At 39.6% G+C, this 12,283-nt stretch overlaps 1 long non-coding RNA gene across 1 annotated transcript; it reads left to right on the top strand.

Annotated features, from left to right (window-relative positions):
- Window positions 1-4,085: 4,085 nt before the first annotated feature.
- LOC137445676 (uncharacterized) lies at window positions 4,086-11,111 on the top strand. Its single transcript, XR_010988519.1, has 3 exons — window positions 4,086-4,315; window positions 4,599-4,963; window positions 10,340-11,111. It is a non-coding gene; the product is annotated as an uncharacterized lncRNA (long non-coding RNA).
- Window positions 11,112-12,283: the final 1,172 nt, after the last annotated feature.

Below are 12,283 nucleotides of genomic sequence, written 5' to 3'. Positions count from 1 at the left end.
CCGGTCCTCGTGCTGGAGGGGCTGTGGCGACCGGGCGAGCGACGGACGGACTGCCCGCTGCCCGCTGCCGGCCCAGCGTCCCGAGTAAAGGTCCAGTAGCTGCAGGCGTGCCGCCCTGTGCCGGCAGGGCTCCGTGCCGGCTGGGCTGTGGTGTGCAGGCAGTGCTCCGTGCAGGCAGGGCTGTGGTGTGCACGCACGGGCGCGCGGTGTGGTGCTCGCAGTAAAGTGGAAGCGGATTTTCAACAAGTGCGGCGGCCTGCCGAAGCCCCTCTCATGCTTTAGTATTATTTATAGACTTTTAAAGAAGCGCTGATAATGTAGGCATTTTAAAATAACCGTCTCTCCTACCTTTCATCTTCAAAAGGGTTTTAAAGGCAGTCATTCAAATTTATTATTTTTTGTCCTGAAGGCAATTCGTACTCAAAACCTGCTGGTAATAAATTTCGGAGCTGCAATGTACATCACCATACGCTGTGAAAATGCTGTTACAGAAATAGTTCAGGGTAGAAGGAAGAAGAGGAGAGGAAAAGAGGGAGAGCGACAATTGTCTCTTCTTCCCCCTTTTCGGATGAGGCAAGTTTCTATTTACTTGCTTCGAGATGTGGTTTCAACACAGCATATTTCCCTGTAGACATGGGATGGTGAGCTAAGCTCCTGCATGTTTCACTGAAGGAGGAGAAGAAGGAGGGACGCTGTCCTTTTGTGCAACACCAAAGTGCTCGTGTTGTATGGGAAAAGTACAGTGTATAGTGGAGCCTTGGAAAAAACTCTCAACTTTCCACCATTCCCCTGGCCCTGCCAGCCCTGTGCTCCGGATTTGTGGAAGTGTTGACAACTTTCCCCTCCCCACATTTATCTTCCATCATATGCAGACGACGCCTTTTTATTCAATGTAGTAAAGCATTTTTCTGGTCAACCTGGAACTCCTGTCCTTCACCTTTCGGTACGCAGCGAGGACAATGTCTCAGAGCCTGCACGCAGAAAGCTAATTACAGAACCAGGAAAGAGTTCAGCGTAACGTTTCTTTACACAAACTCTCTGTTTAGCAATATATAGCTGCTTGATGCTTGCTATTACTAATGCAGATCCAGCTACTCTCATCAGCGTAGCATTTAAAGTCAGGCAGGCTAATTTCCATTCAGCACTAACATGTATTCACATTTATACAGTATGCAAATACAGTGTCCTTTTCCAAAGCCTCGTCACTACCATTTCTTTCCCCGTTCTAGTTCTAGAAACAGGTGTTTTAGCCAACAGATTTTAAAATCATGTTTTGGTTTTGCATGAACGTCCTTCACATAACCATATATTAGGGTTATGGTTCTGACTACTTTTGGAATGCCCTCCACGTACCCTATTTCAACCCTGTTGGGCTTTGAACTATATTTTAGACCCTCTGAAACAACAGATTTAGTGTAAACTGCTCTGCAACGGCATTAAAAATGCAAAAGTAGTTGTGCTGCACTATGCTGTCTGAAAATTAATTTGGCTGCAAGTCTTTGAGATCAGGCACAATATAGGGCTAGGCAGCATAGACTAGTAAGACATTTCAGACATTTATGTAAATTGTATAGCTGTAGTAACTGAAATGTTTCTAAGACTTGCATGCTTTAATTGCATGTTTTACCTCCATCTGATTAAATGAATGATAAACAGATAATTTCAAAATTGGTTTTTTGTTTTGCCTTGTTTTATGTATGTACATTTATAAATATGCACATTTGCTCTGGCAGATGCTTTGGCAGGTTAATTGCAACGGTATTGTTGAGTAAAGTCCTGTGTGTACTAAAACATTTTTCAGAAGCAGCTCTGGATGTGTTTTAATCTTTTTCAAAGGGATATAATTAGGTCTAAACTGCAGGTAAATAAATCCACTCTCATCGCCATGTTTCTGTGCTAATGATGGGCCAGGTCCTACGGTCTTTTTTCAAGCAACAGTCAGTGGAAGATTAATAATGACTATATAATTTTTAAAGGGTGAATTTTTTTTTTCCTTTTAATTTTAGCATTTCTACTGTGACTAACAATTAAACAGGCAAGTCAGATCAGCTCTTGCTCTTGCTCAGGTTCGCTTCTTATCTGACTTACGAAGCGCTGCATTAGTTAGTTTACAGATAACCTACAAGCATGCTCAGATCCAGGAAGAAAAAAATAATTAAGAATTCCCATTGTTGACTAGATTTTCTTTTTCTCTGGGGAAAGAACAATGAAGTTTGAACAAAACTTTTTATTTCTGAAGCCCGTAATAAACTGCCAATTGATATCTACTAAATGAAATTGAAATGAGAGTTTGTTCAGAATTAATCATCAGAAAAAAAAGATATGAGTTTACAGGTGTAATCATTTTTAAACATTTTTGTTTCTCCACTGATTTTGCAGACCAAGTTGGCACCTTAACAGACAAATTTACTGCAGAAAATTGAAAGTAAATTCTTTTAAACCCAGTACAGTTCTGTTTGTGTAAATAAGGCTTTCAGCAGATGTGTTCAGGAGTTTCGGTAAGTGATCAGTCCTCTGCAGCACAGTTCCCTAAGCATCTTATGAAAAGGACAACTCAGGGTCTTTAGTTACTGCCCCACAGAGCAATACAGGAGAAATTAAAAAGTGAGTGGTAAGCAGCTAAAGCTGGATATGTGTAAGACACCTTTCAGTGCGTTTGGTCACTGATAAGGAAAGCACAACACTCTGTGCTTGAAAGAGCTTTACCAGGTTCAATAAAAAAGGGTTAAACTTTGTGAAACTATGTAAATGCTGCAGGTTCTGAGCGGGCAAGGATCCAGGCTTTCTGAATGAATGTAGACTCAATTACTTTGAACTCCCTTGTTCTGTGCATTCCTCTTCGCTTAGTAGTGCTACAACCATTAGGGGAGACAGGAGAAAACAAGAACAAATGTCAAGTCCCAGGCGGTTCAAGCTTGGCAATGGTGGAGCACAGCATTGCCTTGTGGGAGAGGGGTTGGGAGCAAAGGAGTTCAGGATGGGTGGGTGGAGAGATGGGATGGAGACAGGCTCCCTGCTTTCCTAACCTATCATCTCTGCTAGACATGCCTCTTAGGAAGGTACTTAGGTACTTAGATTGCACTGTCCTGGTAGGGAGGATGACCAGAGTTGATGAGGACCTTGCACATGCATTGTTTGGAGGAGTAGGGAAAGAGTGGAAAGATGTGGACAAGTTGTTTCAAAATAATGAGGTAAGGGAAACCAGACCTCAGCTGAACTGAGCCAAAGTTGAAGCCATAGGATGATGCATGGTAATAATCTCAGGAATTTTCAGGACATTCTGAGGCCTGTTCTGAGTTAGCAAATACCCACTTCATTTTCTCATGTAAACTTACTAGTGAAGTGGACATAAACTTCCTTCCTGCAAAATCAGTAGCCATCTGTACTTTTGTCAACTCACAGGACTCCATCTCCCCAAGGGAAGAAATTATTCTCCTCCTTATATTTTGACTTTCAAGAGCCTGCATGATCTCGTTCTACCTTCCCACTGAAAACAGAATCGTGCTAGCCATGAGGTACCCTTTTAATTCATGACAGGCTTTGTGAATGCCACTCATGCTATATAATATAGCACCACCACAGCAAGGAATGTAGCAGGGTGACTTTCTGTTAAAGTGAACTTGGAAAAATCATGAAATGATAGCCTGTTGCTGTTGCCATAGACTTAGCTGTTGCTGTTTCATGGTCAGCTTTCAGAGATGTTCCCTTTGCTTATGCAAAAGCAAGCCTGGTTCCCATTTTTCATTTAACTTTACCAAAAATACCATGATGGACCCTAAGGACAAAACTATATTCTTCTTGAAATAACAAATATCACTCCTTAATTAGTTCAGCCTGGCATTTTGAGTAAAAATACACTTCATCTTGACTTATTTCCCCTCTTAACATTTCACTAGTCATTCAGTTCCACCTTTCTGCCCTGGTGTGCAAAGTCTTACTATCAGGAGAATATCTCTAGTATCTCTTGGATGAGGCTGTGTTGTGAAGCATGTACAGAAGATGAGTTATTATTTTGCCATCTCCCCACTGTGCCCTAGGACAGCTGTGTAAAACCTTCCTGTTCCCAGTGGAGTCTCTCAGGATTTCTATGCCATGTTGCCTGGAGTGAAGAGTATACCGTCCTGAACCAGCCTGGCATTTCTTGTTTCTGGAATTGAACTGGCATATCATGGCAGGCTGAAGCCTCCTCAACAGAGTGATTCCAGCACCAGAGAACTGGATTTGACAGCCTTTTAGAATATAAAGTTATAAAAACTGCAAATCAATTGATTCCTGTATTCTGCAGGCCAAGGGAGAGTCACCGCTGCCACGTTTGGTAAGGACTTTATAAAATGAGTGGTGTACACAAGCTTCCCTATTGCACAGCTGAAAATGAGGCGAAGCTTTTCAAGTTATGTTTGAAGTTTGCTAACATTGCTAAAAGCACTCAGATGCAGTTGTACTTGTGCTTTGTTTTTATCCTTTAGCTAAACATACTTTTCTTTCACTGTAAGTTGAGTAAATTAAAATAGCAGTGAAGGTTTGTGACAACTAAATGGAGGTATGTAAACTTACCAACTTACCCACAACTAACTTGCCCGTTTATTATTTTTTTGCAGCAACAGGTAAAGATCCTACCATGTCTGCACTTTCTGTGTTTTGACCTGACTGAGTCAGTCTGCAGTCTATAGAGCATAATTACAGAGGAATTATATAAATTGGTCTATGCAGAGATCTGTTCAAGTATTTTCCCTCAAGTTTAACTTAAGCATGTGTGTATGCACTTGCATGCATCAGTCTGATTTGCTATTTATCAAGGCCAGTGCTGACTTGGCGGAACAGATGCTTCAAGATGGAAACTTCAACTGCTCATTACTTGAATTCTTGGATTAAGAATCATCAACCTGTCTGGAGGAAACAAGACATCTTACTCAGTAGCTGAACCCAGTCTTCACACAGATTTGAAGGAGTCTGAATAACTTAGGTAACAGTCTAACATTTCTCGGTTTCAGGTACATTTCAAACATTTTCAGCCCATGTGAGAAGAGGAAGTACAGAAAATCTTTTATTGTTTCCAGTCCTTTTTTTTTTACCTCTATAGGTCTAACATCTATCTGAACTAGAGGCTGTTCATTAACAGCCTTTTTGAGAACAACAGGTCACTGACTCAGCTTTAGGAGATGAGTGTTTCCTGTATTTTCATCCGTTGTCATACAGCTGCTCAGCTCTGACTTGTACAGTAGGGCCAGAAACTACAACATCATGCTCCTTAAGCATGTCATTTAATTATTTATGTACTATTAGTGCAGATGGAAATCTGTGCATGGGAGTAATTACACAAGATTAATTAAAATGTGTACTTAGAAAATAAGATTCATGGGTTTTGGAAAGGTGGTTTGCCTGTCACTTGGAAGTTTGGTGGGAGATATCACCACTCTTTCCTTCTGCCTCCCCCATGCAACACAGAGACTGCCTACTTTATAAAAACAAATGCTGTTGGCAGCATTTGCTAGCAATGGGTGGTCCTATGCTGAACTGCTTGAATATATGAGGCAAAACCACATTCTTTACTACTGAAGAAAGTATTTTTTGCTCCAGAGTGTTTATGCTGAAAATTTGTTAACAAATGCTAACTGTAAAAGTGACATACTTGCATGTTTGGTCTGAAATCTCCTGATTAGAGAAATAGTGTAGAGTGGTTTAAGGTTTGTAAAATACTGGCCCACCAGTTGGGAGATGGAGCCTTTGCAGGCTTGGTCATGGCAGACAGAATGGTCTGGCTGGACAAGCTAGGAGAGCATCAAAGCAATGACATGCTACTTGTTTAACAATCCCTGGGAGCATAATGAGGTAGGACAGCAAATACTCATTTGGAACTAAATCCTGATGTTGAGAGCAAAAATAATTAAGGGATGTGGTCAGAAAAAATTCCTTCACCTCTTATGCTGCGTTCTTTCAAGCAAGGGAAGAAAAGATCAGCGTCTTAATCAACTGTCTGTAAGGTGCAGAAGGAAGATCCTGGGGACTTAAGAGCATAATATCTGCAGGACACAATGTGCTGCTTATTGCAATACTAGGAGCACTTCAAAACCAGACAGGCCACTTTGCCCACCCAGAGAAGCTGAAGACCCTGTGTGGCTATATTCTGTGGTACTTGAACTATTCAGAGTAAGGGTAGGAATCTACATTTCAGTGTGTCATGTCACTATACTCTTAGTGTTGAGGCAGTAGAGCTCAGGCTATTGGCACTAATGTCTTCACAGTTTCAAAAATTAAGCAGTAGTCTTTCTACTCCAACAATCTTGCATCTAGCATAGGGGAATTCTGCACTAGACAAGTTTATAATAATCAGATCTGATAACTGTTCAAAGAAAGGGAAGGTTTTGGTGGGCATCCCAAAATGATTATTTAATCATACTGCCTGTAATCAGCAGAAAGAACTGAAATAAAAAGATTCAATGATTTAAATGGGCTAATTTGACAAAGCTGAAATAAATAGTAGGCTTAAGAAGCAAGCAGTGAATAATGAGGCAGAGGCTGAGTGAGGTGAGTACAACCCCCAGAAGCTCGTCAAAACAAAACACGCTTTCCTCCAAAGAACAGCCTCTTTCCTTCTGCCTCTTTGGAGGGCATTCTGTAAAGCAGTTATAATTATAGATACCCAACAGCTGGGAAAAGTAACAGCAAATATAACTTTGATGGCAGTGATTGTGGAAAAATAATATGGAGGAAGAAAGATGCCTAAGAAGTCAATGACCTGCATTGAAAAGAACAGCTAAAAAAAGTCCATGAAATGTATTAAGAACTCTAACAATTAGCTCTTTTTAGATAAAATATGTGGAAGTGTTGATAAGCAAGGAGAAAAAAACACGCCAAGTGTTCCCGTGCTGTATTTGGGAAAAGAGTGGAAAAAGTATTTGTGTCATATAATGACAAAATATTTTCCATTTCAACAGTAATTCAAGAGCATATTAAACCAGCTACTATTAATGGTGTTAGATGAGTATGTCTGGATAACTTCACACCAAGAATTTTAAAAGACCTGCTCAGTGAGCTTTCAGGATTAATGCTCAGTAATTGTTAGAATATTAGACATGTTCCAGAAGGCTGTTAAGAACGCCAGAGTTAAAAACTGTGCTTAAAAGAAAATGCAAATTAAATTATACAGGTAATTATAAATTTGTATTGTGACATTAATTTGAGCACCTTAACGTGAATAGTCAATGGGCAGATTTGTTAAAAGAGGAAGATAACAAAGTAATTGCCACTCAGTATATGCTTGTGAAAAAAGCAAGACTTTTGGTCACAACAACTTTTGGCCATTGCACTCTACAACTACCTGAAGGGTGGTTGTAGCCAGGAAGGGGTTGGTCTCTTCTCTCAGGCAACCAGCACCAGAACAAGGGGACACAGTCTCAAGCTGCGCCAGGGGAAGTTTAGGCTCGAGGTGAGGAGAAAGTTCTTCACTGAGAGAGTCATTTGCCATTGGAATGGGCTGCCGAAGGAGGTGGTGGAGTCGCCATCCCTGGAGGTGTTCAAGAGGGGATTGGATGTGGCACTTGGTGCCATGGTCTATTCATGAGGTCTGTGGTGACAGGTTGGACTCAATGATCTTTGAGGTCTCTTCCAACCTTAGTGATACTGTGATACTGTGATACTGTAAAAGATCACAGAGTATACAAAATGCATTTTTGTAAAGTACATCACTTGATTCAACTCAACATTAGAAATTAAATTCCTGATTCAGCTCTGTCAGAGGGGTTGGATTAGATGATCTTTTGAGGCCCCTTCCAGCCCCTAACATTATGTGATTGTCCATTTTAAATTAAATTCCTAATTGATAAGTTTTAACATTTTTTCAAATGTTTTTCAAATGTTTTTCAAACAATTTTTCAAATCTTGCTGGGTTGGTGTATGAGGCTGTCATGAGGTTTTGTTTTTTTTAACAACAAGCTATTTACCTTTTTTTAAAGAAAACAATTGATCAATTTATTGAGGAGATAAAGTATGGGGGAAGAAATAAATATGAAGGCAGGAAATCTGTCTGCTGAAGCAGCAAATTCCTAGATCTCTTGCTACATTGGATATTCCTAAACTACAGATCTTCCAGTCTAAATATATATGAGGACACAAAAAGGTTCTTGGCTTAAAAAATGGCTAATTAGCTCAAGATAATTCCTCACAGAAGGATGTAAATCTTAGGTGCCAAACCAAGTGAACCTCATGTAGAACTCTCACACTGCAACTAGGATTGGGGAGGGCGTTTTACTGAAATGCTCTACGCTTTTCGGCATCCACAGTTCAAGTGGGGTTGAAACCTACTTTCTCACACCTGGCTGAGCCTGCACTGCCTTGAAGTGTCTCCTGAAGCAGTTGGTGCATAGACAGTGGAGAGAGCTAGGCCTCCAAGTGCAGTCAGACACTGTTTCCCTTTGAAGGCCTTAATTCTGTCTTGCCCATGAGTGAACTGAGGTGTTTGTCAGTCATTGTTTCTGATGGCCTTTTTTTCTTTAATTCTTTTTTCCTCATTAGAAATGACAAGCTTGTATAACAAATTAAAACTGATTACCAACAGGCTTGCTTTTCTTAATTACCTCTTGAGGAGCCCTACTAGTGCACGAACACAAGCTCACATACTGACAGCTGTTTTGAAGGACCTTTTCAGTACATGCTTAAAACATTTGTGCAATATAGATGCCTAAAAACTCTTGTGAATGGATTCTTTGAGCTACCAGATAAAGATCTACCGTGGTTGAATGTCGAATAGCTGGAGTTAAATCTGGACAATTTCAATCTTGATCGGTCTCACAAACTGAGATTGCTTGAGGGTCATCAATGATGGATCATTTTTGTTAGTATTTGAGAATCACTCTGAGCAGCTTGCAGAGCACTAATGCCATGTGTACCACAGCTCAGGAGTTCTCAATTTAAGTGAACTGTGTTTTTATTGCTACGTTTTTGCTGTTGCACACCCCAATTCCATGACCTTTCCAAAGAACCTCCCAAAGGAGCACAAAGAATTAGGTACTATCTCCTATCTTTCTAAACTGTATGCCTCTGGGGATGGAAAAGAAAATTCCTATAGGAAAGAACCAGCCCTTCTGCTACTGGAAATGACTGCTGTGGCAGCAAAAGGAATTTCAGTCAGTTGGAGGATATTGAAATTAGAAGAGGATTCTCTCTTAATGATAAGGGTAGTAACTCAGATGACTGTTATCTTTTTCAACATATCCTGGAAGCTTAATTATTACTTTTTTATTTTTCAATATCATTTTTTTAAAGAGGAAGCTTGGGAATGAGCAAGCAATTTAAAAAAAGTCAACAGCAAATACTGATTTTCTATGCATCTGCCTCAAGACTAAGTGAGGTTTGACCTCCCCTGACGCCACATTAAACATCTTTCAGTAAGTCATGAAATAACTGGATGTCACTTGTCAGGAGGAATAACAACAAAGTAGAGATTACAAAAGCCAACCTCAGGCTGCACTTAGAAGGGTGAGTCAGGAGTTTGAAAGGTGCTTCCCGTAAAAGTTTCTGAAGGTGTACTTGATTTTTCATCCCAGTTACACCATAGAAGAGGAATGTAATTGTGTGAAGAGAATGTTTAAAATTCCAGAAGACAAAGAATGTATTTGGACTCAAACAGAGAAGATAGAAACTCCTCAGAACATCTGCTTCATTTAGTGGCCATCACAAGTTGAATGATAAGATGAATAAGCCAAATGCTACCAACCTCATAGACTCCTGTCCTCCACTATGAAAAAGCTGATCAGCCTTGATAAAACATATCTGCATGTGCATCCTATCTCCTATTCACTTTGGGGCTTACAGAATTGGTAATATTCATCTTGCTGGGTGGAGAACTATCATTGTCTCATTGTGCACTGTAATGAAATGACAAAGCTGCATCCCCCTTCAGTTTGCCTCATGATGAACTCCTCCCATCAAGGAAGCAAATGCCTCCACACAATTTGTCTAGTTTCATTTACTTAGGCAAGGTGTAGTCAGAAAATGACTGATTTGCCAACAGTTGAACAATGGAACACAGCAACATCCCTCTTCTCAAAGAAATAACATAAGTAAGATGTCCATTAAAAAAAACAAACCAAAGCAAAACTCAAATCAAATGCTACAGAAGGTTAATGTCCAATGACACAGGACAGCCTTACAGATCTCTCCTTAGTGTAGCCAATTGTATTATTCCCATGACCTGCAGATGCGTTCAAAGTCCTTTAGAATGCTTTTAGTTTCAGTTCTCAGACGTATGTCAAGCAGTAGATTATGTTAAATGATACAAAACTTAGTTAAACAATGAATACAGTGTAGGTTTTCTAACCCCTCATTATTTTCTCTCTTTCAGAAAGTACGTAGAGCTCAATCAACAGAAGGAAATGATTTTTCAGTGAGAAACCCACGAAACACTTTATTAGCATATTGGGACTCGGAGCTTGAAGCGTTACATTATTTTCTACACAACATGCCAGGAAAAAATATGCAACATAATATTCAGTACAATATTCCATCCAGCTTTATTCAACACTTATTATGAGGCTATTCATGTATTCAGGTAATTAAATCTACTACTTTCCAAAAAACAGAGATTTAAATGGTAATCATCTCTTAACAACCAGCTTAGCTAGTTTTCACTTGTATTATACTAACAATTTTTTTTAATTCATTTTTTCATTATTCCTTTTCAAAAACTATTTAAAAAAATATTAAAGAATAAAATAAGTAAAAAGAAATATTTCCTCTCGGATCAAGAGACTAATAGAATAGAATTAACCAGGTTGGAAAAGACCTTTGAGATCATCAAGTCCAACCTATCACCCAACACCATCTAATCAACTAAACCCCGGCACCAAGTGCCTCATCCACTCTCTTCCTAAACACCTCCAGTGATGGTGACTCCACCACCTCCCTGGGCAGCACATTCCAATGGCCAATCACTCTTTCTATGAAGAACTTCTTCCTAACATCCAGCCTAAACCTGGCACAGCTTGAGACTGTGTCCTCTTGTTCTGTTGGTGGTTGCCTGGGAGAAGAGACGAGCCCCCACCTGTCTACAACCTTCCTTCAGGTAGTTGTAGAGAGCAGTAAGGTCTCCTCTGAGACTCCTCTTCTTCAGGCTAAGCAACGCCAGCTCCCTCAGCCTCTACTCATAGGGCTTGTGCTCCAAACCCTTCACCCGCTTTGCTGCCCCTCTCTGGACACATTCCAGCAACTCAACATCTTTCCTAAACAGAGGCGCCCAGAACTGGACACAGGACTCAAGAAACCTTTCTTCATTTTATTTTTTTTTATATCTATCTATATATCTATATCTATATCTATATCTATATCTATATCTATATCTATATCTATATCTATATCTATATCTATATCTATCTATCTATACATATATATATATATAAGAGCAGCTGTAGATAAAAATATTTGTATATTGCAATGTTCACATTTGCTTCCTAAGTAGTCTTGATAGGTGACTTAATGAAGTCTTGGTCTATGTCTGCTGTGTTATGGTATGGAAAACTGCAGGTCATGAGTTGTAGCCCATTTCAAAGGCATTTACCTGACCGGTTCACAACATGCTTAGTTAAGCTACAGAGCCTGCTTACGCACGGACTCACAACTCATGTGGCAAGTTGGATGAAGCAAGACTTTTAACAACACGTTTTAATCCCTGTGCTGCTTGAAAGATATAAATAAGATAAAGGAGAGGAAAAGTTGATTCAATCTTTTAACAAAACAAAGCTTCTTTCTCCCTAGATTGCATATCAGTAACTTCATAGAGTAACAAAATACAAAGCTTTTTTTAGTGATTAGAAAATCTTCTTCTGTGCAATTCAAGAGTAAGGTCTAATGATTCACAAATCTGGCACACAGTATTGGGTACAAATTGCCATAAGATACTACATCACTGCATGCAACCTGTGGGGAAAAACAGTACTCTATTTTATTGCATTGGAGAAACAAACTTTGGCAGAACCAAGGTAAAATAAAATCTTGTTCTACATATTTTGAAGTGGTTTACCGTGGCAGCACTACAATTTTTTCATATTTTAAGTTTTGTGTTCAGATATTACTTCACTGAAAAGGGAAAGAAGCTAAAGTGGAAGGGACAAAGAGGATGCTTACTCTTTTTTTTTTTTTGCTTCATGTTAGCATTTCCTGACCATGCAAATAGAGCAGGTTGGAAAGGCACAAACTGTCTTTTATCAATACCACATCAGCAGCCATCCCTGTTATTTTAAATCTTACATTAAAACAATTATTTGAACATAGTGAAATTCCCCTATGAGAT

The sequence above is a fragment of the Melanerpes formicivorus genome, unplaced genomic scaffold (genome assembly GCF_026170545.1).
Source record: "Melanerpes formicivorus ecotype bairdi unplaced genomic scaffold, bMelFor1.0.p_v2 SCAF_1, whole genome shotgun sequence".
In the NCBI taxonomy this organism is placed as follows: Eukaryota; Metazoa; Chordata; class Aves; order Piciformes; family Picidae; genus Melanerpes; species Melanerpes formicivorus.
Note: the sequence above shows the minus strand (reverse complement) of the source record. Positions and strands in the feature narration are given on the sequence as shown.